The sequence below is a fragment of the Mesocricetus auratus genome, unplaced genomic scaffold, assembly GCF_017639785.1.
Source record: "Mesocricetus auratus isolate SY011 unplaced genomic scaffold, BCM_Maur_2.0 Super-Scaffold_15014, whole genome shotgun sequence".
Classification (NCBI taxonomy): Eukaryota; Metazoa; Chordata; class Mammalia; order Rodentia; family Cricetidae; genus Mesocricetus; species Mesocricetus auratus.
Genome location: NW_024429186.1, coordinates 9,702,865 through 9,729,076, shown reverse-complemented (window position 1 = coordinate 9,729,076; position 26,212 = coordinate 9,702,865). Strand labels below are relative to the sequence as shown.

The following is a 26,212-nucleotide window of genomic DNA, read 5'->3' as shown; positions in this document are numbered from 1 at the left end:
CTGTGTATTGCTACCCACACACACCTTAACCTCATTTATCTTTTTCAAGGGACCTCATTGTGCATTGCCAAGGGCTTACCCTGGAATAGTGATCCAAGAGGCCCCTACTTCACACATTAGCTGACTGACTTGCCATCTTTATTCTGTAGGTTGCTTGTTTATTTCTAAATTATATCCAGGGACTAAATACCTATCTATAAATAAAATAAAAGAAAGCTTATAGGCCCAGCAGAGGGAATCGGCCAGAGTTTATGCTTAATATGATCCAGCACAACCTAAATCTCTTAATCATGGAGGGCTTCTATTTGTTCTCAGATATTTTCAGTATTGAGATTTGTTTTGTGTCATTGGCAATTTATACCTCTCATCAATGACAACTGTCTGGCCCAAGAACTTACTGAACTGGCAGCTTGGAGACTAGTGAAGAAGGCAGTGCTGATGTCCTCACCATGACTGGAGCATGGTTTGTGGTTGGACAGGGTTAGCTCCCCTAATCTGAAACACCAAACACCCGAAACTTTATGAGCATTGACTTGGTTGGTACATTTGGAAGGTTCCACACAGGTTCTTGTGATGGTTATAGTCAAAATGCAGGGGCACTGAAATATAGTAAAAAATTCCTTCTGGTCACATGTAGAAGGTGACTGGGGGACAATGGACTTTATTTCTTTTTGGGTAATAATTTTAAAATATTTCATTGTGTTTGTGAAAATATATCAAAAGTTGAAAAAAAAAAAACACCCCAGATTTGAAACACTTGTGATGTCAAGCACGTAGGAAACAGTACGCTCAATTGCGGCTGTTGAGATCTCTAACTGTGCAGTAACTTACCCAGTGAGTTCATGCCTCAAAGCATGGAACATGTCAGTTCTCACAGTTTTCATGAGGCCAGCATTCAGGGGTTTCTGTGTGGAGTCCTGTCAATTGTCAGAGAGATGTCAGGCACAGTAGTCACTTGACTGTGTGCAGGTGTGCATGTGTGCATGTGTGCATGTGTGTGTGCAGGTGCGTGCGTGCGTGTGTGTGCGTGTGCATGTGTGTGTGTGTGTGTATGATCGTTTTTGCAAGGCTCATGTCCATGGCTGGCTGCTGATGGGGACCAAGCTTTCTTCTCCACGTGAAACTTTCCTCAGTGAGAGTCCTTAGAACATGACAGCTAATTTCCTTAGAGCAATCATTACAGGACAGAGTCTGGTAGATCTTAATGTATCATAGAACCTATTTCCTTAAGGCACAAACCACCACTTCCATAGTGTTCTACTTGCCACATAGACAACCACAATACAAGATGTGAACAGATAATACAAGGCTGTGTGCCATAGGTATGGACCCCAGTAACTGTCATCTTGGAGGTTGTCTACCACATTGACTGTCCTTAAAATTCACACAAATTTAATTAAAGAAGAGCAAGGAAAGTTCACAAGTGGGATTGACATGAAGGGAGGGAGCTGAGTGACCACATGTCCTCACATCAGGGTGTCTCAGTCCCCCAGAACATAAGCTATCAGGTGTGTCTCGGTCCAATGTCAGAAGCTGGTTGTCAGGTTCACGTTTCATGTTTATTGACTTTATTAGCAGTCATGACTCAATGAGTGAGCTGACAAACAAAGGTAGGACTAACTGAACAAAGGCAACCATGCCCCGACCAATGATGGGAATTCTGGGGTGTCTGAATCAATGATTTTGATTAACCCTATAACTCTGAGGTTCATCATAAGAGACTTCATCAGGGGCCAGTGATATGACTCAGTGGGTTAAGGCAATTGCTGCCAAGCCTGAGCACCTGAGTTCAATCCCCCAGACCCGTATGGTGGAAGCAGAGAATTGTTCCCAGTGTATGCTATGGCATGTGCATACATACAGACAAAGACACACACACACTCACAAGACACACACGCACACACCCGGAAACAGACAAAGACACACATACTGAGACACACAAAGACAAGCACAATCAAAGACAAACACAGATACACACACAGATAAACAAAGACAAGCACACACAAAGACACATATATTGAGACATACAAAGACACACAGACAGAGAATGACAAAGACACACAGAGAGACAGAGAAGGACATACACATACAGACAGACAAAAACACACAACACATAAACAGACAAAGAGACAAAGACACACAGCACCCACATGGACACACAATATGCACACAGACAAAGACACACACAGAGACACACAGACAGACAATGACAAATACACAGAAACAGAGACACACATAGACAGACACACACACAGAGACACAAAGAAAAAGGACACATATACAGACAGACACACACACAGACAGACAAAGATGCACAAAGACAAAGATAAACAGACACACACACACATACAACCAAGTCACATACAGAGAAAGACATGCAGACAAAGACACACACACAGAGACAGAGACACACACACTGACATACAAAGTCACACTCAGACACAGACACACACAAGGCAGACAAAGGCACACACATAGAGACAGACACTGACATACAAAGACACACATACACAGACAGGGACACACACACACAGGCAGACAAAGACACATACACAGAGACAGAAACACAGACACAGACAAAGACACATACACAGAGACACATGCACAGACACATACACAGAGACACACACACAGACAAAGACACACACACATTCAGACACAGACACACACACAGGCAGACAAAGACACACACACAGACAAAGACACATACACAGAGAAGACACATATACAGACACAGAGACATACACACAGATAGACAAAGACAAAGATAAACAGAGAAAGACACACACAGCCATTTCACATACAGAGAAATACACAAAGACAAAGACACACACACATACAGGGAGACAGACAAAGACAAAGACACACACATACACAGAGACAGACAAAGACATACAATACATACAAACAGACAAAGACACACACAGAGACAAAGTCAATGACACACAATAAAGAGACAGGACAAAGACACACAGACAAAGACACATACGTACATATGTTAAAGTGCACAGACAAAGACACACATGACAAAGACACACAAAATACATACAAGGATGCACATGCAGACAAACACACACATATACACAGAGACAGGCAAAGACATACACAAAAAAAGACAACCAACCATGGACAAAGACACAGGATGATCACACACACACACACACAGAGACAAAGACAAACACACACACAAAGACACACACACAAAGACAAACACACAAAGATGCAGACACACAGACAGCCAAAGACAAACACACACAGACAAAGAAAGACAGACACAAAGATACACACACATGCACACACACAAAGACATATGCACACATACACAGAGACAGCAAAAGACACACACACAAACACACATACACACATACACAGAGACTGACAAAGAGACACACACGTACACAAGAGACAGATAAAGACACACATACTGAGACAGACAAAGACCAACACACACAAAGACACATACACAAAGAGACAACCACCATACAGACAAAGACAAACACACACAAAGACACACAACACACACACATACACAGAGACAGACAAAAACACACACAGAGAGACTGACAAAGACACACAGAGAGACAGGCAAAGACATAACATACAGACAGGCAAAAACACAGAAAACATACACACACCCAGAGACAAAGTCACACAGCACACACACAAAGACACACACACAGGGACAGATAAAGACACATACACAGAGACAGACATACACACAGACAGACAACAACACACAAAGACAAAGACACACGACACACACACACACAAAGACACACACAAAGACACAGATACACATACCAATGAATACACTCATAGAAGAAGACACACACATCAAAGCCACACACAAAGACACATACAAACACACACAACACATACACACAGACAAAGACATAAACACACAATGATACACTCACACACAAAGATACACACATAAAGATATACACAAAGCCACTTATGACAACGCCACATAGATACACACACCCCAAACAAATATATAAAAAAATAGACACCTGCTTAGTAAATGTTATTAGAAATTAGGAACAATTTAAATTTTGTTCCTTAACTATTTGGTTTCATAAGTCTGTGTTATTTCACTGTAAGTAAATTGATACAACTAGGCAAATATTTAAATACATAAATATTTAAATGACCAAGGAGAAAAGACAGCTCTTTGTGGCCTCCTTATGAAATTGCAGAATTTATACACTGTTATGAATACATTTGAAGCTATCAATTCCAACATAAATTTATTAAATCTGATTGCTAGCCCTTCACCCAGCCCTGAGAAATGGATGGCACTGTTCTTTATCATTAAGGACATAGTGGCTGTGAATTCATGCTTGTTTATTGGACTGTAGTTAAAATACTGAAAAGTTCAGTAAATAGGAACCAGCATTGCTCTAATGAGCACAGGATTGTTAAGGTTCATGAAGGTTAACCATCCCTGTGACATTGATGTTCACTGGAGAAAGAGGAAGCCATGGGTTTTATGTTAACAATGTCCTACTTGTTAATGTTGGGACTTATTGTCTGTTGATGTCGTTTGTTGTTGTTTGTGAGTGAGCAAATGATGATTTAAATGGATGAAGAAAGTGTTCAAACCTAGACCAGTGATCTTGGAGCATGCTAGCAAAAATTTGATTAAACTCCAAAATGTCAAGGACCACTGGGAGGATAAAATGATTACTGTGAGTGGAGAATCAGATTTTTTTTTTTTTTTAGTTTTGATTCTTTAGTTCAACCTGGGTGGTAGTGGCTCACGCCTTTCAGGGACACACAGTCATTTATATGCACATGTTTTTGTCCTATGTTGGTAACTGGTCTTGGATAATTCCTTTAGAGAAGTGACACCCATTCATTGGTGTAAAAAATAATTAAATGTCCACATAATTATCAGATGAACACAGACCAGTGATAAGAATGTTAATCCAGCTGGGCGTTGGTGGCGCTCGCCTGTAATCCCAGCACTTGGGAGGCAGAGGCAGGTGGATCTCTGAAAGTTTGAGGCTGGCCTGGTCTACAGAGCGAGTACCAGGACAGCTAAGGCACAGAGAAACCCTGTCTCGAACCCCCTTCCCCCCCAAAGGAATGTTAATCCAAAACCTTCATTTTTATTGATTTTTCTTAATAAAAATAGAAAAAGAACACAGCCTGCCATTATTGAGGGCAGTGGCTACAGCCAGCGCTGTTATATTGTAGATTTCCATGTACTCAAAATGAAGGAATTATTTTAATCCTCAATTTATATTTTTAATAGTCAGCACCGGGCTAATCAGGAATACATATTATCACGTGACAATTCTGACACAAGCTTTCTTTCCCCCACACCGTGTCAGAGATTTTATCATGTTCTAATCGTGATGACCACCCCTGTGTGTCAAAAAAAAGGAGCATGAAGCCCCCAGTAAGCAGACATCCATGTTGATGCACTGGCATTCTGTGGGCTTCCTTTACAAGAGCCAGCTGCACAATCTCTGTAAAGTAAATTTTTAAATAAGACCTGAAATTAAAGCATGCCAATCACGGGCCCGCAACTGGAATATCTGATTAATAAAAAAAATTATGCCTGATTCAATTCAACTCACTAAGGACCATTCCTCCAGAGATGGTGGACACCCCACACATTTCACTACCTGTAAGGCGTTGGCTGTGGTGGTTTCGTGGAGCCCTTCACAGCATACAGCTTACTGTGAATTCCTCACAGCAGAAGTAGAGTGGAGGATAGCAGATGCCAATTGTGTCATGTCACCAAGCCCATTATGTAGGTTTCTGCCAGCTTTAAGGGACAGACAGACACCCATCATGAGACAGGGCTTGACAAGAAGCCAGTCCGCTAATTAATAGACATGTTTCAACTACATGCTCTTGATCTACAGAAAGGCTACTGATCAGAGTCCCACGAGTGACCATACCAACTCAAGCAAGTGGCATTGAAGACTAGGCAGCCACACCTGTGTCTATGATACCTGTTGGTAGAGGTGTGTCCATCAACACCTCTGGTAAAGCCTTGGTGTAATTCTGAGGTCCATTACTCAGTGAGAGATATACAGTGTTTTGTTTAGATACTATCTTTGAGTAGAAGTTTGAAAAGTTCAATTTGGCCCTGGGATTTTGTGATTCAATAATATGAGGCGTGCTATTTCAAGAGAAGTATGTACATAAAAAAGACATGATACATAAGAAAGAAGAAAGACACACCTATTTGTAAAGAGGTAGTATAATAAGCCAAGGACAGCTAATGCTTTTGCTAGCTGAAAAGCAAGACTACTTGTGAACTGGAAGCAAAACAGGATGTAGGCTGTAACCCTCTTTCATACTGAGTATATTAGTAGCTGTATTTAAGAGAGTTGCTCATTAATAAAAGGAAAAATGCATCAGCTAACAAGTTGTGAGATACACCTTGATTAATAGATGTTTCTAATCCCTTTAGAACTTACTTTCAGGTAAAATCCCAAGTTCAATATTAAATCTAAAGTTTATTATTATGTAGTTTTGCTTGACCCATTAAATTCTACATGTATTCTAATTCTTCTTTTCCATTCTGTGGTAAATGTAGGATCCTGATTTAATTATTTAATATGGAATGATTGTCCTGAATAAGGAGCATAGATGAGAATAAAGGGAAGTTTGCAGTCTTTTGTTTGTAGACACTAGCTGATAGAACTCAAAATGAATAATAGTCACACACCTAAATCAGGTAGCACCCCCCATGTATGGACCAACCAAGGGAAGGTAGTGTGATTCGCAGGACCTTCAGTGGTGCTCTTGGTGTTATGGTTGAGCTCAGCATACCCAGGAGTAGTTCTTTGGGGTGGCCCAATACATGAGCCTATGAGTGTTTCAGAGGTGGGAGATAGTAGCTTCATTATGTTTCTTGGAGCCACCTTTGGCATGAATGAATTAAATAAAAGTGGGCCATACAAAAACTAGATATGAATTCGATCCATCCAAAACAGAGATGTTGAACTATCCACAGGGTACCTTGGAGTACCTTGTGGAAGTAGTATGATCTAAATATCTCAATGGACAAAGAGCCCCAGCCCAAAGATCTTGTTCTGGGGACTCTGTTTTGTTAATTGTCAGTCAGTCAGTTAGTAAGTGAAGCAAACACCCGGCATGGGCCAATGATGAGGAGCATGGGGTTTCTGAACGAGGACAGTGATTAAACCCTTATGAAATCTGAGGACTATTGCAAAGTGGTGTCTGCAGCCTGTAGAGACGAGTCCCCAAAGCCCGATCTTTGTGGATTCGTGGCACAACCCACATTGCTGTATTAAAATTAACCGTGAATAAAGAAAAAAAGTCGATGAATGAAAAATAAGCAAGATAAGACTGGGCAAGATCACACACGCCTGCAACCCTAACTTCCAGGGCATTGAAGCCATGGCATTGGGAGATTGAGGCCAGCCAAGATCGCATTCCTCCCAAAAAACAAAACCAACCCAAAACAAAATAAAGCGACAAAACAATTAAAAAATTAGGGCAGATGGGATGGCTCTACATATCAAGGCATTTGTGACCATGCCTGATGGTCTAAATTCCATCCCTGAAACACTCATGGAGAAGAACAGACTCCTTCAAGTTGTCCTCTGACCTCTACACATATGCCCCCTTACACACACTTTAAATGAGCAAACTAATTCATATAAAGCAAAAAAAGAAGAGAAGCTAAATGTGTATATGTACTTTTTAAAGCATTTAATGCATTGCAGCTTGTTATTTATTTTGAGTTCATCAGTTTAGGTGACTAGCTGTCTTAGAGGTCATGCGATTTGATGATTGCAAAAGGAGGCAAGTTGAGGTGAGGCTGCCCCGTGTCAAGGAAAAGAACACATACCCCTGTAACTAGTGACTAGAGGGACAACACTTACACACAGAGCAAAGATGAGACGTCACACACACCACCAGTGATAAAGTCTAGGCATTTTTCTTGAAATAAACACACACCAAGTCAAATATGATTGTGTTTTTTGAGCATTGACATAGGAAAAACATAAATACCACTCAGAGCACTGATCCAGTATGGATGGACACACATCTAGTTCAGTATAATTAAGAAGGAAGGGACATATTCCTAAATTTGTATCTCAACCAGTAGTTTTTTTTAATTCAGCAAATTGTGTACCAGTGGAAAATATTCTGCCACTGGGATCTTTACACTATCTACTTCTGAAACCCATAAGAAGACATCTTGTTAGTGTTCCAGTGTTGGTTTGATGGTTGTAAAATTCTTCTAGAAAAATTATCCCATGAGAAATTAAACACCTCAGTTAGTGAGTGAAGTAAACAGGGCCAGGTTGGGCGGGGATAGTTAAGTCAATCAGGTGCTTGCCTTGGAATTAAGGGGAACTTATTTCTATCCCCAGAGCTCATGTAAATTAAAAAAGCTTGCATGTGATGGTGTGTATGGGTAATCCCATTGCTGGGAAGGCTGTAGCGTGTGTGTGATGGTGTATATGGGTAGTCCCAGTGTTTCAGAGGCAGTTGTGGGTGTGTGATGGTGTGTATGGGTGACCCCCTGTTGCAGAGACCGTGGTGTGTGTGTGATGGTGTGTGTGTGATGGTGTGTGTGTGTGACCTTCTTACTGGGGAGGCAGTGTGTGTGGGTGATCCCCGTGCTGCAGAGGCAGTGGTGAGTGTGTGATCATGTGTACTGGTGACCCCATTGCTGGGGAGGCAGAGGTGGGTGAATCTTTAGAGCTTGCTGGCTCGTCAGCTCAAGACCAGTGAGAGATCTGACCTCATCAAGCATGATGGTTAGCTTCTGAGGACCAGCATCCAAGGTGCCTCTCACACACACACACACACACACACACACACACACACACACACACACACGAGCCTGCATGTGTGTGCATCTGCACAAATAACACATATAAACACACACTTATCCAGGAAAATTAAGTTTGGACCATCACAGAGATTATACCATATGGTAAATCTCTCATCTCCAGTTTTGCACAACATCCAACTGAAAGGACAACTTTGCTCTTATGTATGTTGGTAACAAACACACCAGATGGTCCTAATAATTAGAGTTATTTTTCTTTTTTTTAACTGCTGGGTTCAGTGGTCTTCATGACATTCTTTTAAATAAAAACTTATGCAGGTTCATAAATATACAGTGCTGTTCTCACTTCTAAACCCCATAAGATAATAAATATAAAGGACTTCTGCTTTCCCAAGTGTTCCGACCGGAACGCAAACCAACATTTATGGCTAATTGATCACCCCCAACTGTGGTTCCTCCTCAGAAGCTAAATGACACTAATTCATTTCAATATCTGCCTTCTACTCCTCAGAATGAGCACGGCTGATATGACTTCATGATTACCTCCTGGGGAAGATCTTGCCTGTGTACCTCTGCCTAAGAAAAAGAAGACACAGAAGTAAGTGAGAGTCAAAGTACATGTCCTTTCCGGGAGAGGGGTGCCATCATGTCCACAGAAAAGTTCCTGAGGGACAGGTTGGATGTAGCCATGATGGAGACAGTGATGGAAATGTTTTGTGAGTTTATAATCATGATGAATCCACTTCAGCCCAACCAAATTCCTCAGGATAAAAAGATGAGTGCATTTCAACCATTTCCAGAATATTTTAGTGTGCTCTGGATCACAACCAACCCAGACACGTCTCCATTGCATTGCGTTCATGGTCCACTCACTGAGGGGAAAATATAATGAAACAGTGAATTTTCTCATCAGATGGCAGTTCATTGAGCCAGCAGACGTAGCTCCATGAAGGACAGCAACTAATACTGTGTGCAGAATTGGATTCATTCAGATTTACCATGATGAGGCTCACAGCACAAAGGGCAGGCTGTAGCTCTGTGGAATGTGTGCTGTCAAGATGAGTTTCTATCCTTGAGGATCTTTCCTCTCTTAATTCATGGATATTGATTATATTATTAGTGAATCAATGAATAAGTCAAGAATAATATGACTGAGTAAAAGTACAGAGTACCAGGTCTGGATTGATGATGAGTATGTGTGGGGTATCTGAATCCAATGTTTTGATTAAACCTAGGCTTTGTCTGCGAGGTCCTCTGTGACTATGGAAAATGTGCTTTTGGGTTTTCATTGCTCTTGTCTGTCGAGCTACGATTACGTCAATCAATACATTAGTAAAAGACAAAAATGGTTCTGCCCCATCCATTTATGAAAGTGGCTAAGGCGGCAAAGATTGCTGTTTATTTCTGTGAGAGGACTTAGCTGTCCTCTCTGCTGTTGTCTGGTGTTAGTGCAGCAAGCTCTGAGGCCCAGACAGGGCTACTATGCAAAATTGCAGGTAGCAGTAAATACGTAAAAGGAGGAGTGACCATTTTGTGTTCTCTTTAGAATAAGATAATATATAATTGCATGATTTTTAGAGTTATTGAATAACTGAATCAGTAAATGCAGAGATTGGATGGCAGTTCACGCCATTGATTGGTTGCTAATGGAATATGAATTAATTCATCCCATTTTTTTGAAAACTTATTTCCTAATAGTTCTTAGGCCTATGTATTGCTTGATAGGCACATCTGTCCATGTCAAGAGACAGATGGACAGACAGTTATTAATTTAGACAGTCATCAACAATTGAACTTTTTGTTTTGAATGACAGAGTCAAAGATCTTCCATTTTAAAATTTTTTTAATTCAAAATGGAGTTAGTTTGTGCATAGAAATACCAGTTTTGGGATCCTGAAATTGACCAAACCTGCTCTGAAGTTAAGCAAAGCAGTGATCACATCTACTAGTTTTCCCGAAAGGTATACATTCTATTCATTTGGCAGTCCCCCTTTTTCTCAGAATAAGTGTCTAGCCTTGGATTTGGTCATTGTCCATGACAAAGATCTTATCTTTACTTCTGAGGGTAAGGAGTAGTGATGGAAACCTAAGGTGGGCTTCTGCTCTAACTTTCTTCATTGGTAGTCACGGAAGTACAAAGCAGATGATTATTTACCCCCGGTTAACCCAAGAAAACTGAGTGTAGACCTGTGGGAAGAAGTGAATTGGGCAAAAGAATGGGATGATCCCACCTTTGCAAGAAAACTAAGATGAGCTTGAACAAGCTGAAGGAATTGAGTTGTCTCCCAGAGCTATTGATAGTCCAAGTCTTATCTCCTGCACAGCTGGCTGCTGATTGTTTAGAGGAAGGTCCTGATTGGTGGCACATTGTGTGTGCTGCATTTGTGGGATACCTCTTTCCAATTAGAAGAATCTAGTAGCCATGGCTCAGGGACCAGTCATTGTTCGTGACTGTGCTTGTGTATACTTTGTGTGGATTGAGTCTAAGGGAATGTTGCAGCTGTGTCACAGGTATTATTCTGTGGAAAGACATAGCAGCTCATGAGAAATAAATGTCTAAGTACTTGCAGAGAAGGAGTGCCCCTGAGTAGACACTAGGGATGGGATCAGATGTCTGAATCAAAACTTTGATTAAAACATCTGTATGTATGATGTCGGCGTTTTAAAAGTGGCCTCCAGTGTCCATGAAGGAAATGGGCCTGGAGCAGATGTCCAGAATATGTGGCTGTTTGGTCCAGAGATGCATACAGACTGCCACTTTTGACTGAAAAGCTGCCACAGTGTAAGATGTAACTGGATCAGTGTGAGCAGAGCTGGGTTTGGACATCATGAAGCACAGTATAGACATCACTGTCCATCCTCATAGTACCGACTGCAGTAAAGTGTGTGTGTGTGTGTGTGTGTGTGTGTGTGTGTGTGTGTGGTGTTTGTGTGTGTAACAGCACGGGAATCCTAAGTTTAGGGCCAACCTGAGCTACACAGTGACACTTGGTCTCTGTCTCTCCTTGCACTAAAAACCAAAGCAAACAAAACTCCTAGAATATTTTATCCTTAAAAAATCCAGACAGCATTTTATTTTCTGTTTTTATAATTCATTTAATTTTTAGATGAATCATACTACTTGTACATTCTAGGGAAGTATACTGTGAATTCTTCTTTTTTTTCAATTGGAAAAAGGATTATTCTGTTGCCTGTGGTGGAAATTGTAGACAGGTATGCACAATTCTTGATTATCCTTGTTTCTAAGTGATGAATTGAACATGGTTCATTTTGTCACTTAAAATGAATAGTTAGATAATTCTAAAGGTGGCCTATTCTTTGGTCAATGAGAAAAATGGTAATTGACTTCATGAATATTTTAGTGCCAAACTCATGTCTAAATCTACATGGCTCATTGTTTGAAAACTTGGTGTTTGACACCACAGAATGAAGACTGTAGCTGACTGAATGACTCTCTGAGATGCAGGGCTTTGCTGTTGCCACTATGATGAAGAAACTTTGTGAACACAGAATAATCAAGGAGTCCTGTCAAGCAGGGCTGGTTTCTTTGCAGTATTCATAGAATTATTTAAGATTAACCATATACAGACCTACGATACAAATGTATTATGAAAAAACTGCTATGGATCCAGTTGGCACATATTACTTACAAACCACTTTATTTCTGTACTGCAGGCCACTTATAAGTTATATATTCACAGAATCTAAGGCTGCATGTCCAAGATGGCTGCCACCATACCAACAAGGCTGCCTATATATATAAAGTAACTAAAGCAAAGTGTAACATTCAATTTCTCCATGACATCGGCCACATTTCAAGTACTTGGCAGTTCCCTGCCATGGGGGGCAGTGTTGGAGATGCAGTTAGTATCATGTTTGCATTGCTCTGCAAAGCTCCATTAGACACCTCCTCATACTGAAGGGAAGCACTCAGGAAGAGGAGAGAGAGACAGATGCACCGACTGTGAGGCAGGCATGCGAATCAATCCATCCATGGTTCACTGAAGACCAACCCCCTCCCCGAAAAGGTCGGGAAAGAGCTAAGCTATGAGAAAAGAGCCTAGGAGGAGAACTTGCATCCAAACAGGCTTATTGTCCGTGGCCATTTCTTTTAAATTCATGAATATTTATTTTATTGCTGCCAGCGAGGCACCGAGTGGGTCAATAAACAAAACAGTCTCAGAAAGAAAAAGCAAGAGGTCAAAGATTGCCTATGGATCAATGAGGAGTACCCTGGGATGTCTGAACGGAGGACTGTGATTAAGCCCTGTAACTCTGAGGGTCCATTGTGAAAAATCCCATTTATTTTCACGTAGGGATATGTGCTTAATCCAGCTATCAAAAATAACAGGGGTTTTACTCTTGGGTTTATGTGCACTAAAGTAGTATATAAATCAACTGAAAACCCTATAAATGGACATAAACAACATGTTTCATTTCTCTACCAAACATGTAAGCATTTAGCTCAATAAGAATCATTACTAATGTATGTATGAAACCCTGCATCCTAGTAGTCTATCGATTAAGGCTGATGCTTTAAGGCAAGGAATATCTGGATAAATGTGTGTTGTTTTCAGATGTTGGTTTTTTTTATTAAGGAAGGAACAAAATATTTATTTAATTTGATTACTTATGAGATAAAATCCTAGTTGAACAGGGTTTGTGCATGAGTCTTGGCTGACAACACTCCCCAGGTTAGGAAATGTGATTTCTGTACTCCTTTCCAATGTATTTCAATTCCAAACTGCAGTTTAATTAAAAAATTAGAAAAATAGCAAAGCATTTCCTATTTCCGTGGATTCCCAGGAAGAATGGCATGATCATAATTATAGACCAAGGACAATATTATCTAAATTAATGAAACAAAGTGGAGACTTCTGTAGAGAAACAGGTGAACGTTTTTTCAAGTCCTATATGACTCTCTAGAAAAAAACAAATAAACTGAACCATTTCTGTTTTTTACAGTGGTCATAGTAGGTCATTATATGAAAAACACTACAGTATTATAGAGTTTCTGTGCTGTTCCTTGAAGTTGTAGGAATTAAGAATCACATATACATGCAGATGGCTCTGTGCATACTTATGTTTGAAAGACAACAGCTGAGACAGAGGCGCACTCTCCTTCCTTCTACCTAGGTTCACTGAGAAGATTTCCCTCATCCCTGAAAAGCAGGGTGTGTGTAGCAGAACAGACACACTGACCAGAATTGGTTTTTATCATTTTGCTGGTTGTAATATTGTAGGGAAGTTAGGAAGTGATCCCATGGCTTTGTCTGTGAGCTTACTTCCTAGATAGCAAGCTCAAGGTTAGTCCCTATCAACTTTGTTGAGCTGAGCTGGCTGTTAAAATCTGAGTCTAGACTGAGCCTCCCTTTCTATCCATTCTTTCAATATTTCTGTCCTTGTACTTGTTTATGCTTCTCAGAATAGACACACAAACACTTGTGATGCTCAGGCAAACTAGGAACATGTTCATATCTCTCTTGAGTCCTAGATCCTCAAATCTGTACTTATAGCTGATAGCCTCATGCTTTATCCTGGGGCTTCTCTTTAGTACTTAAAGGGAAGAAAGGTTGACATTTTTAAATTTTTAAAATGTCATCATAAAGAAGTTACAAAAATCTCTGTATGCTAAAATGAACCAGACACAACGACTTAAATTTTGTGAAGTGAAAACAGATAGCTATTACCACAGATTCACAAACATCTACAGAAAAAGTTTTACAAAACATACAAAAGTAAGTCATTACATTTTCATCATCCACAGTGATTGTCCATCAGATGACTTCGGTCTGCTATAAACACTGGACCACGCTCAAACTCTACACTTAAACTCCGTGTATACAGAAGGTCCAAATCTGTGTGAGTAATATTCAAAATTGTTGTCTTCTTTTCCTCAAAGAGATGCTCTATGTTATTATAGAGTATAGAATGTGTCTGAACAAGGGATTCAGCACTTTTACAGTTAAACAACAGACATGCACATATTACTAGAGAAGAGAAAGGCTAGGATGGACCGATGATGACTAAAGCTCGGCGGCGTTATAAGTCATGGATTGACGATGACTACATACTTGGTGTCTGAGGTTCTCAGCATAACACAGCTCAAGCGACAAAGGTTATACATGAATCAGGCACTTTCATGCATTCCTTAGTGGATTAATGAAACATGATATAACACAAATAGATTAATTGAGGCATTGATTTATTAGAAAATGAATATTTGATCACAAACACTACTACTACATGGAAAACAATCTTCAAGTCAGTTAAGAAATAATTGACATAAAGATGTATATGAACTTCATTCAAGTTCGCATATGATTTATAGTTAACGAATTAAGCTCTAGTGAGGCTCACACCTCAATTTTAAATCTTACTTCAATTATTAAGACACCATCATAACAAATTGAAACCTCACTAGCAAGTAGTGAAAGGAAAATGTAGAAATGATTGAATAATACCAATCTTTTTATTACCTTCCCTGCTATGTTCTCCCTGGATGAATGCTGAGTGACACGTTGTTTCCTGGCTGGGAGGTCCATGGTTGCCCTGTCCTCATGTGTGAGGATCAAGAGAATTGATGTAAGTGGAGTCAAAGTTCTTCTTTTGCTTTGAGAGGCCTTGATAAGACACTCCTGTCTTGGTAAAGGCATGCACTGGCTCCTGTTAGGACAACTGTGAGGTCAATTTGACAGGAACATGTCCACAGTGCTGAGGGAGTCCAAAATTAAGAGAAGAGACAGAGAGTTAGGGTGGCACAAAATCTGTATAATTATGTCAGTACCTCAGGATTTTGTGCTAGGAACTTGTGATGAAGAGTTATGTAATTATTGCAAGTGACACAAACAGTTAGGTAATAATAACATAGAAAGCAAAAGAGAAAGGAAGAGGTGGTGTTGGATCAATGAAGACCACTCATGATGTATGATTCAGGGATCATGACTACAGTCTAGGAGTCTGAGGGTCACACCAGAACACATGTAGTGTGAGATTGTGTTACAGATGTCAGGTGAATTATTTATAGTGTGTTCTCATAATATTTATGCTCATGAGTTTTCATTCCATTTATACAGTTAGAATAAAATATAATAATGAGAGGGAAAGGCATTCTGTAAAATAATACCAAGTAGTAATACTAATAGGATACATATATAAAGTTAAGAAACCCACTAATAATAAATGGCAGAGTTATAGTCTCTTAGCTGATGAAGCTGTGTGTTGTTTAACAATTGTGTCTCATAATCTTGTTAGGGTCAGAACCAGGGTTGCTGTGTATTATTCTCAAGAAGAAAGCATCATAGTTTAATGCACATAGATAAGTAAAATGAAAATGAGACCACACAAGGTCCATTGTGTAGAACATGATTGTGTTTATAATCCTTTCTTTTCATTTCTGTGGATGTCCCCAAGCAGAAGCTACCCTTCCATCTGCATCATGAGGTCCATGGAGAGTCTAGGGTCTTGGGATCACGGGGGCCATGTAAGTATAGTTCATGTTCTTGTGTGACTTTGACTGCTTCTCCTTATTGATAAATGAATTACAAAGTACTCAAGAATGACACAACCAGTTAAGGACTAATGCAAATATCTTTGAAACACTGTATTAATATCTATAAGATGAAATTAAGTTGACACACTGAGTCACAAAGGAGTTCTTCCAAAACATACACAAGAATATAATTGTTAGCTTATTTTTATCTGACCATCTCTCTCTCTATCATCTTTCTTTCTATTGATCCTTCTCTCTCTATCATCTGTCATCTATGAAATATAACCTGAAATTAATTTTTCCTTTTCTGTGGAATCACAGGAATAGTGGCCCTATCATAAACTTGAAAAAGCTTATTGTTATCACAACTCATGAAGCCAAAGTGGAGGCCAGTGCAGGCTTTAATCCAGTCCCTTATGACTCTATAAAATGCACATGAACTGAACCATTCATGGTATTGCCCTAGTGATTGCATTATTTATTTAGAAAAACTGTATGTAGTATTATATAGTTTCCATGCTGACTCCTTGAAGTTGTAGGGACAAATAACCCCATATGCATGCAAATAACTCTGTGTATATTTATGTTTGACAGATATCTGGGGAGACTGAATCACCATCTCCTTTCTTCTACAGAGGTTTACTCAGGATACTTAGTTGTCTGCTGGTGAACAGGGGATGTGTAGTTAGACAGACACATGGACCAGTCCTGGTCTTATGGTTTTATCTGATGTTCAGTTTTAGGAAAGTTAGTAAGTGACTCAGTGACTTTGTCAGTGGACTTACTTACAATACAACAAGTACAAGGTTAATCCCAGTAAGTTTGCGTTGAGATGGACTTGGACATAAAACATCTGAGTCTAGACCGAGCCTCTCTATCTGTCCATTCGTTTAATATTTCTGTCTTTGTACTGCTTTGTATTTCTCAGAGTAGGCACCCAAAATCCTGTTGACAGAAGTTTCTATCCCACCCCAAATCGGAGCCCTTTAGTTCCAAAGAAATACACTGAGTCTTATATTAATTATAAACTGCTTGACTGATAGCTCAGGTTTCTTATTGGCTAGCTCTGTCATACTTATTACCCCATTTCTATTAATACATGTATCTCTACATGGTCTTTACTTACTGGTGAAGCCAGGTCTCTTTTTTACTTGGTGGCTACATGACTTCTACCCTGAGACTTCCTCTCTCTGCATTCCTCTTCCCTGAATTCGTGTTGTCTGGTAGTCCCACCTATACTTCTTACCTCTCTACATCCTGCCTGTCCATTGGCCAACACAGCTTTATTTATCAACCAATGTGGGCAACATACATGAACAGCATACACAAAGACATCTCCAATCAAAGAACTGCCATGCTTCGGCAAACAGGGAATGTGTTCTTTAGTTGTAGATCCTAAAGTCTCTTCTCATAGCAGCTGGCCTCAAGCTTCATCCTGGGGCTTCTCTTTAGTACTTAAAGGGATGAAAGATTGGTTTCTTAATTTCCCAAAACATCATCATAAAGAAGATACAAAAATAACCACACACTTTAAATGAACAAGACGTGAAGGCTTAAATTTTATTAAATGGAAACACATAGCTATTAACACAGATGCACAAATATCTACAGGAAAAGCTGTACAGAGCTTAAATAAGTAAGTCATTAAATTTTCATCATCCACAGTGCTCATCCCTCCGACAGCTTCAGTCTGCTTTAAACACTGGGCCATGCTCAAACTCTACACTTAATCTCCGTGTTTACAGAAGACCCAAATCTGTGTGAGTAATATTCAAAATTGTTGTCTCTATTCCTCAATGGGATGCTCTATGCTCTTACAGAGTATATAATGCATCTGCATAAAGGATTCACTTATCCTGAAAACAAAAGAAAATAACAGGCACTTTTACAGTTAAACAACAAACATGCACATAGTACTCGAGAAGAGAAAGGCTAGGATGGACCGATGATGACCAAGGTGAGCGGCGTTATAAGTCATGGATTGACGATGACTACATACTTGCTGTCTGAGGTTCTCAGCATAACACAGCTCATGTGCCCCTCTTAGTCAGGTGACAAAAGTGAGGCTTGTGGGGCACATACTGGACATTAGAATCAGGCACTTTCATGAATTTCCTTAGTGGATCAATGAGCATGATATCATACAAATACATTTATTGAGGCATTGACCTATTCCAAAATAAATATTTAATTACAAACTATACTATTACATCCAAAAGAATCTGGAAGTAGGTTAAGAAATAATTGAACTTCATTCCAGTTCATGTGATTTATAATAAATGAATTAATCCCTACCAAGGATCAACACTCAATTTAAATCTTACTTGGTTTATTAAGTCACCATCATAACAATTTGAAATGGAAGTAACAGTCAGGAAAGGGAAAATGTAGAAAGGATTTGAACATAACAATCTTTTTATTACTTTATGTGCTTCCTTCTCCCTGGATGGATGCTGAGTAATACATTGTTTCCTGACTGGGATGTGCATGGTTGCACTGTCCCCATGTGTGAGGATCAAGAGAACTGATGTAAGTGAACTCAAAGTTCTCATTTGTTCTGAGAGGCCTGACTTGGTAAAGGCATGCATAGGTTCCTGTGAAGACAACTATGCCTGGGCTGGAGGGATAGCTCAGCCATTAAAGGCTAGGCTCACAACCAAAAATATAAGACAACTATGCCTGTGAGGTCAATTTGACAGGAACATGTCCACAGTGCTGAGGGAGTCCAAAATTAAGAGAAGAGACAGAGAGTTAGGGTGGCACAAAATCTGTATAATTATGTCAATACCTTAGGATTTTGTGCTAGGAACTTGTGATGAAGAGTTATGTAATTATTGCATGTGACACAAATAGTTAGGTAATAATAACATAGAAAGCGAAAGAGAAAGGAAGAGGTGGTGTTGGATCAATGAAGACCACTCATGATGTATGATCCGGGGATCATGACTACGGGTCTGGGAGTCTGAGGTTCACACCAGAATACTTGCAGTGTGAGATTGTGATACAGATGTCATGTGTAGCATAAATAGTGTGTCATCATAATATTTATGTCCCTGGTTTTTCATTCCATTTATACAGTTAGAATATAATATAATAATGAGAGGGAAAGGCATTCTCTAAAATAATACTAAGTAGTAATACTAACAGGATACATATATAAAGTTAAGAAACCCACTAATAATAAATGGCAGAGTTATAGTCTCTTAGCTGATGAAGCTGTGTGTTGTTTAAAATTGTGTCTCAAAAATCTTGTTAGGGTCAGAACCAGGTTTGCTGTGTATTTTTCTCAAGAAGAATGCATCATAGTTTAATGCACATAGATAAGTAAAATGAAAATGAGACCACACAAGGTCCATTGTGTAGAACATGATTGTGTTAATAATCCTTTCTTTTCATTTCTGTGGATGTCCCCAAGCAGAAGCTACCCTTCCATCTGCATCATGAGGTCCATGGAGAGTCTAGGGTCTTGGGATCACGGGGGCCATGTAAGTATAGTTCATGTTCTTGTGTGACTTTGACTGCTTCTCCTTATTGACAAATGAATTACAAAGTACTCAAGAATGACACAACCAGTTAAGGACTAATGCAAATATCTTTGAAACACTGTATTAATATCTATAAGATGAAATTAAGTTGACACACTGAGTCACAAAGGAGTTCTTCCAAAACATACACAAGAATATAATTGTTAGCTTATTTTTATCTGACCATCTCTCTCTCTCTATCATCTTTCTTTCTATTGATCCTTCTCTCTCTATCATCTGTCATCTATGAAATATAACCTGAAATTAATTTTTCCTTTTCTGTGGAATCACAGGAATAGTGGCCCTATCATAAACTTGAAAAAGCTTATTGTTATCACAACTCATGAAGCCAAAGTGGAGGCCAGTGCAGGCTTTAATCCAGCCCCTTATGACTCTATAAAATGCACATGAACTGAACCATTCATGGTATTGCCCTAGTGATTGCATTATTTATTTAGAAAAACTGTATGTAGTATTATATAGTTTCCATGCTGACTCCTTGAAGTTGTAGGGACAAATAACCCCATATGCATGCAAATAACTCTGTGTATATTTATGTTTGACAGATATCTGGGGAGACTGAGTCACCATCTCCTTTCTTCTACAGAGGTTTACTCAGGATACTTAGTTGTCTGCTGGTGAACAGGGGATGTGTAGTTAGACAGACACATGGACCAGTCCTGGTCTTATGGTTTTATCTGATGTTCAGTTTTAGGAAAGTTAGTAAGTGACTCAGTGACTTTGTCAGTGGACTTACTTACAATACAACAAGTACAAGGTTAATCCCAGTAAGTTTGCGTTGAGATGGACTTGGACATAAAACATCTGAGTCTAGACCGAGCCTCTCTATCTGTCCATTCGTTTAATATTTCTGTCTTTGTACTGCTTTGTATTTCTCAGAGTAGGCACCCAAAATCCTGTTGACAGAAGTTTCTATCCCACCCCAAATCGGAGCCCTTTAGTTCCAAAGAAATACACTGAGTCTTATATTAATTATAAACTGCTTGACTGATAGCTCAGGTTTCTTATTGGCTAGCTCTGTCATACTTATTACCCCATTTCTATTAATACATGTATCTCTACATGGTCTTTACTTACTGGTGAAGCCAGGTCTCTTTTTTACTTGGTGGCTACATGACTTCTACCTTGTGACTCCCTCTCTCTGTGTTCTTCTTCCATGAATTGGTGTTTTCTGGTGGTCCCACCTATACTTCTTACCTCTCTACATCCTGCCTGTCCAATGGCCAACACAGCTTTATTTATCAACCAATGTGGGCAACATACATGAACAGCATACACAAAGACATCTCCAATCAAAGAACTGCCATGCTTCGGCAAACAGGGAATGTGTTCTTTAGTTGTAGATCCTAAAGTCTCTTCTCATAGCAGCTGGCCTCAAGCTTCATCCTGGGGCTTCTCTTTAGTACTTAAAGGGATGAAAGATTGGTTTCTTAATTTCCCAAAACATCATCATAAAGAAGATACAAAAATAACCACACACTGAAATGAACAAGACGTGAAGGCTTAAATTTTATTAAATGGAAACACATAGCTATTAACACTGATTCACAAATATCTACAGGAAAAGCTGTACAGAGCTTAAATAAGTAAGTCATTAAATTTTCATCATCCACAGTGCTCATCCCTCCGACAGCTTCAGTCTGCTTTAAACACTGGGCCATGCTCAAACTCTACACTTAATCTCCGTGTTTACAGAAGACCCAAATCTGTGTGAGTAATGTCCAAAATTGTTGTCTCTGTTCCTCAATGGGATGCTCTATGCTCTTACAGAGTATATAATGCATCTGCATAAAGGATTCACTTATCCTGAAAACAAAAGAAAATCATAGGCACTTTTACAGTTAAACAACAAACATGCACATAATACTCGAGAAGAGAAAGGCTAGGATGGACCGATGATGACTAATGCTCGGCGGCGTTATAAGTCATGGATTGACGATGACTACATACTTGGTGTCTGAGGTTCTCAGCATAACACAGCTCATGTGCCCCTCTTAGTCAGGTGACAAAAGTGAGGCATGTGGGGCACATACTGGACATTAGAATCAGGCACTTTCATGCAATTTCTTAGTGATCAATTAAACATCATATAAACATACATATAAATGTAGATCCATTTATTGAGACATAGATTACTTAGAAATTAAATACTGGACCACAAATGGAATAACTACATTCAGGAAATCTGGAATTCAGTTAAGAAATAATAGACATAAACATGCATATAATCTTCATCCAAGTTCACATATGAAGCATAATTAATGGATTAAATCCCAGTGAGTGTCAAAACCTCAATTTTCAATCTTTTCTACTTGATCCTTTAAGAAACCACCATAACAACTTGAATCCTTACTAACAAGTAGTGAAAGGAAAATGTAGAAATGATTTGAATAAAACCAGTCTTTTTATTACTGTCCCTTCTTTGTTCTCCCTGGATGGATGCTGAGTGACACATCTTTTTGCTGGCTGGGAGGTCCATGGTTGCCCTGTGCCCATGTGTGAGCATTAAGAGAACTGATGTAAGTGGAATCGAAATTCTTCTTTGCTTTGAGAGGCCTTGATAAGACACTCCTGTCTTGGTAAAGGCATGCACAGGCTCCTGTTAGGCCAACTATGACTGTGAGGTCAATTTAACTTGACCAGGAACACAGTGCTGAGGGATTCCAAAATTAAGAGAAGAGACAGAGAGTCAGTGTGGCACAAAATCTGTAGAATCATGTCAATCCTTCCGGATTTTGTGGTGAAGAGTTATGTAACTGTTACAAGTGACACAAATTGTTAGGTAATAATAACATAGAAAGCGAAAGGGAAAGGAAGAGGTGGTGTTGGATCAATGATGACCACTGATGATGTATGATCCGGGGATCATGACTACAGGTCTGGGAGTCTGAGGTTCACACCAGAACACATGTAGTGTGAGATTGTGTTACAGTTTTCAGGTGCATCATTTATAGTGTGTTATCATAATATTTACATTCATGAGATTTCATTCCATTCATATAATTAGATTACAATATATGTAATAAATGAAAGAGGGCAAAGCATTCCCCAAAAAAATAAAAACTAGCAATATGAACAGGATATATATATATATATATATATATATATATATATATATATATATATTGGTTTGGGAAACCCACAGTAACACAGTAATTAATATGTGGAGTTGCAGTACCTTCGTTGAGGATGCTATATGCTGTGTACAATAGTGGCAAACATTCTTGTTCTTGTTAGGGTTAGAACAAGATTTCCTTTGTATGTTCTCAATAAGAATTTATTGTAGTTCTAAATACTTTGATGAGTAAAATAAAACTAAGTATATAAGGGCCACAGTATAGAGCAAAACCATGCTTATAATGCTTTTTTCCCTCTTCATCTGTGTGGGTGTTCCCAAGAGGAAGGCTCGCTAACATCTGCATCATGAGGTCCAGGACTAGCCTAGGGTCTTGGGAGCTCAGGAGGCCATGTGAGTAAATTAGTGTTCTTGTCTTCTGTCTGCTTCTTCCTGTTGTAGAAGGAATCAAAAAATTTTCAAGAATGCCACAGCTGGTTAGTGACAGGTGAAACATATAATCTTAATAACGTTAAGATTAAAAAGATAGGATGACACACTGCGTTATTAAAGAATTGCAGCCAAACGTACACAACAATATAATTAGATGCCTTAAATTTATCTGTTTGTATCAAACTACATCTATCTATCCATCCATCAGCTAACATCTATCTATTCACTTTTATATATCATATATCTTTACTTTATCTCTCATCGCTCTACAGGTGTCTAATTACTTATTGCCTATATGATATAATCTGACATTAATGCTGACTTTTTCCTGTGGAATTACAGGTGTAATGACCCTGTCATAAATATATAAGAAAAGTATATTGTTATCTCAGTTAAGGAATTCAAAGTGGAGGCTAGTACAGTCTTATTACGAGGTAGATGGATGGTTGGTCCACTACCATATGATTCTCTAGGGAATGCAAATAAATTTAGCCATTCATCAATTTCCTTGGTGTTTGTATTTGTGTATTTAGACACACCATAGTTTCTAATGTTTATGCTTTCTTTGAAGTTTTGGGATCATGTATCCTGTTTGCATTCAGCAGGCTTCACATGTATTTGTGATTGACAGACAGTTGGGGAGACTGGTTCAGGATCTATTTTTTCTGCTTAGGTCCACTCAGAAGATTTAGTTGTTCCTTAATGAACAGGGAGTGTGTAGCTAGACAAACACATTGTGCAATCTTGTTTCTCATGGTTTTGTCTGATGTTCAGTTGTAGGAAAGTTTGTTAAGTGCCTCAATGGCTTTGTCAGTGAGCTTCCTTAACAAGCTTATTCCCAATCAAATTTTGTTGAGTTTACCTGGCTATAAAAATCTGAGTCTAGACTGAGCCTCACTATCTATCCCCTCATTTAATACTTCTGTTTTTCCTTTTTGTTTTTACTGGTTTTACTACTCAGAACAGACACACAAACACCTGTGATGCTCAGGCAATCCAGGAATGTGTGGTTATCTCTCAGTCTTAGATGCTGAAATCTGTACTCATAACTGCTGCCTTCACAGTTCAGCATGGGTTTCTACTTAGTACTTAAAGGAAATAAAGGTTGTTATCCTTACGTTTTTCAAACATAATCATAAAAGTAAAACCAGGCCATGGTGGTGCATATCTTTACCCTAGCACTCAGGTCAGAGATAGGAGCATCTTTGTGAATTCCAGGTCAGCCTGATCTTCAAACCAAGGCCCAGAAAAGTTTTGTAAGGTACACAGAGTAACTTCGTCATGAAAACAAAACTAAAACAAAAAATGTAATTAAAATTTTCAAAAATCATTGCACCTTAAAATGAACCAGATACAAAGCTTAAATTACATTAAGTGAAAACACATATAGATGTTACCACAGATTCACAAACATCTACAGAAAAAGTTTTTCACAGCTTACATGAGTTAAGTCATTAAATTTTCATCATCCACAGTGCTCATCCCTGGGAAGCAATGGCTTTGGTCTGCTTAAAACACTGGACCACGCTCAAACTCTGCACTTAATCACCGTGTTTACAAAAGACCAAATCTGTGTGAGTAATATTCAAAATTGTTGTCTCTATTCCTCAATTGGATGCTCTATGCTCTTACAGAGTATATAATGCATCTGCATAAAGGATTCACTTATCCTGAAAAACTAAAGAAAATCTTAGGCACTTTTACAGTTAAACAACAATCATGCACATAGTACTCGAGAAGAGACAGGCTAGGATGGACCGATGATGACTAATGCTCGGCGGCGTTATAAGTCATGGATTGACGATGACTACATACTTGGTGTCTGAGGTTCTCAGCATAACACAGCTCATGTGCCCCTCTTAGTCAGGTGACAAAAGTTAGGCATGTGGGGCACATACTAGACATTAGAATCAGGAACTTTCATGCATTTCCTTAGTGGATCAATGAAACATCTTATAAACATACATATAGATATATATATCCATTTATTGAGGCATAGATTACTTAGGAATTAAATATTGGATCACAAATGGCATTACTACATCCAGGAAATCTGGAAGTCCGTTAAGAAATGATTGACTTAATCATGCATATGTATTTCCTCCAAGTCCACATGTGACGTATAATTAATGCATTAAGCCACAGTGGTGGCCAACACCTCAATTTTAAATCTTACTTGTCTCTTTAAGACACTATCAACAGTTTGAATCCTAACTAGCAAGTAGTGAGATGGAAAATGTACAAAGGATTTGAAAAATTCCAATTTTTTTATTGCTTTTTGTGCTTCTTTTTCCATGTATGGATACTGAGTGACACATTGTTTTCCTGGCTGAGAGATCCATGGTTGCCCTGTCCCTATGTGTGAGGATTAAGAGAACTGATGTAAGTGGAGTCAAAGTTCTTGTTTTGCTTTGAGAGGCCTTGATAAGACACTCCTGTCTTGGTAAAGGCATGCACTGGCTTCTGTTAGGCCAACTGTGACTGTGAGGTCAATTTAACATGACCCGGAACACAGTGCTGAGGGAGTCCAAAATTGAGATTAGAAACATAGAGTTAGGGTGGCACAAAATCTATAGAATCATGTCAATTCCTCCGGATTTTGTGCTAGGAACTTGTGATGAAGAGTCATGTAACTGTTACAAGTGACACTAATAGCTAGGTAATAATAACATAGAAAGCGAAAGAGAAGGAAGAGGTGGTGTTAGATCATTGATGACCACTGATGATGTATGATCCGGGGATCATGACTACAGGTCTGGGTGTCTGAGGTTCACACCAGAACACATGTAGTGTGAGATTGTGCAACAGATGTCTTGTGTAGTATATTCAGCTTGTTATCATAATATTTATGTTCATCAGTTTACAATCCATTC

General features: G+C 39.1%; 1 long non-coding RNA gene and 5 other non-coding genes across 25 annotated transcripts in view; all 6 read left to right on the top strand.

Moving 5' to 3' along the window:
* Positions 1–1,641: 1,641 nt before the first annotated feature.
* On the top strand, positions 1,642–1,712 carry LOC121139601. The gene has a single exon (XR_005876512.1). It is a non-coding gene; the product is annotated as a small nucleolar RNA SNORD113/SNORD114 family (small nucleolar RNA).
* Positions 1,713–5,089: 3,377 nt separating this feature from the next.
* LOC106021001 overlaps positions 5,090–26,212 on the top strand; it is a 56,672-nt gene continuing 35,549 nt past the window's right edge. For 4 of the 20 annotated variants that reach the window (XR_005876128.1, XR_005876126.1, XR_005876129.1 and 1 more), the window contains exons 1-8: positions 5,092–9,392; positions 14,562–15,379; positions 16,211–16,277; positions 17,952–18,815; positions 19,705–19,771; positions 21,447–22,350; positions 23,230–23,300; positions 24,815–25,721. This is a non-coding gene — a long non-coding RNA (uncharacterized LOC106021001). Of the gene's footprint in view, positions 9,393–14,561; positions 15,380–16,210; positions 16,278–17,951; positions 18,816–19,704; positions 19,772–21,446; positions 22,351–23,229; positions 23,301–24,814; positions 25,722–26,212 lie in introns of all 20 variants that reach the window. The other 16 variants (XR_005876124.1, XR_005876117.1, XR_005876123.1 and 13 more) reach the window with 7 other exon arrangements.
* On the top strand, positions 15,695–15,765 carry LOC121139599. Its single transcript, XR_005876510.1, has one exon. It is a non-coding gene; the product is annotated as a small nucleolar RNA SNORD113/SNORD114 family (small nucleolar RNA).
* LOC121139586 lies at positions 19,188–19,259 on the top strand. Its single transcript, XR_005876498.1, has one exon. It is a non-coding gene; the product is annotated as a small nucleolar RNA SNORD113/SNORD114 family (small nucleolar RNA).
* Positions 22,658–22,729, top strand: LOC121139563. Its single transcript, XR_005876476.1, has one exon. It is a non-coding gene; the product is annotated as a small nucleolar RNA SNORD113/SNORD114 family (small nucleolar RNA).
* LOC121139582 lies at positions 26,042–26,113 on the top strand. Its single transcript, XR_005876494.1, has one exon. It is a non-coding gene; the product is annotated as a small nucleolar RNA SNORD113/SNORD114 family (small nucleolar RNA).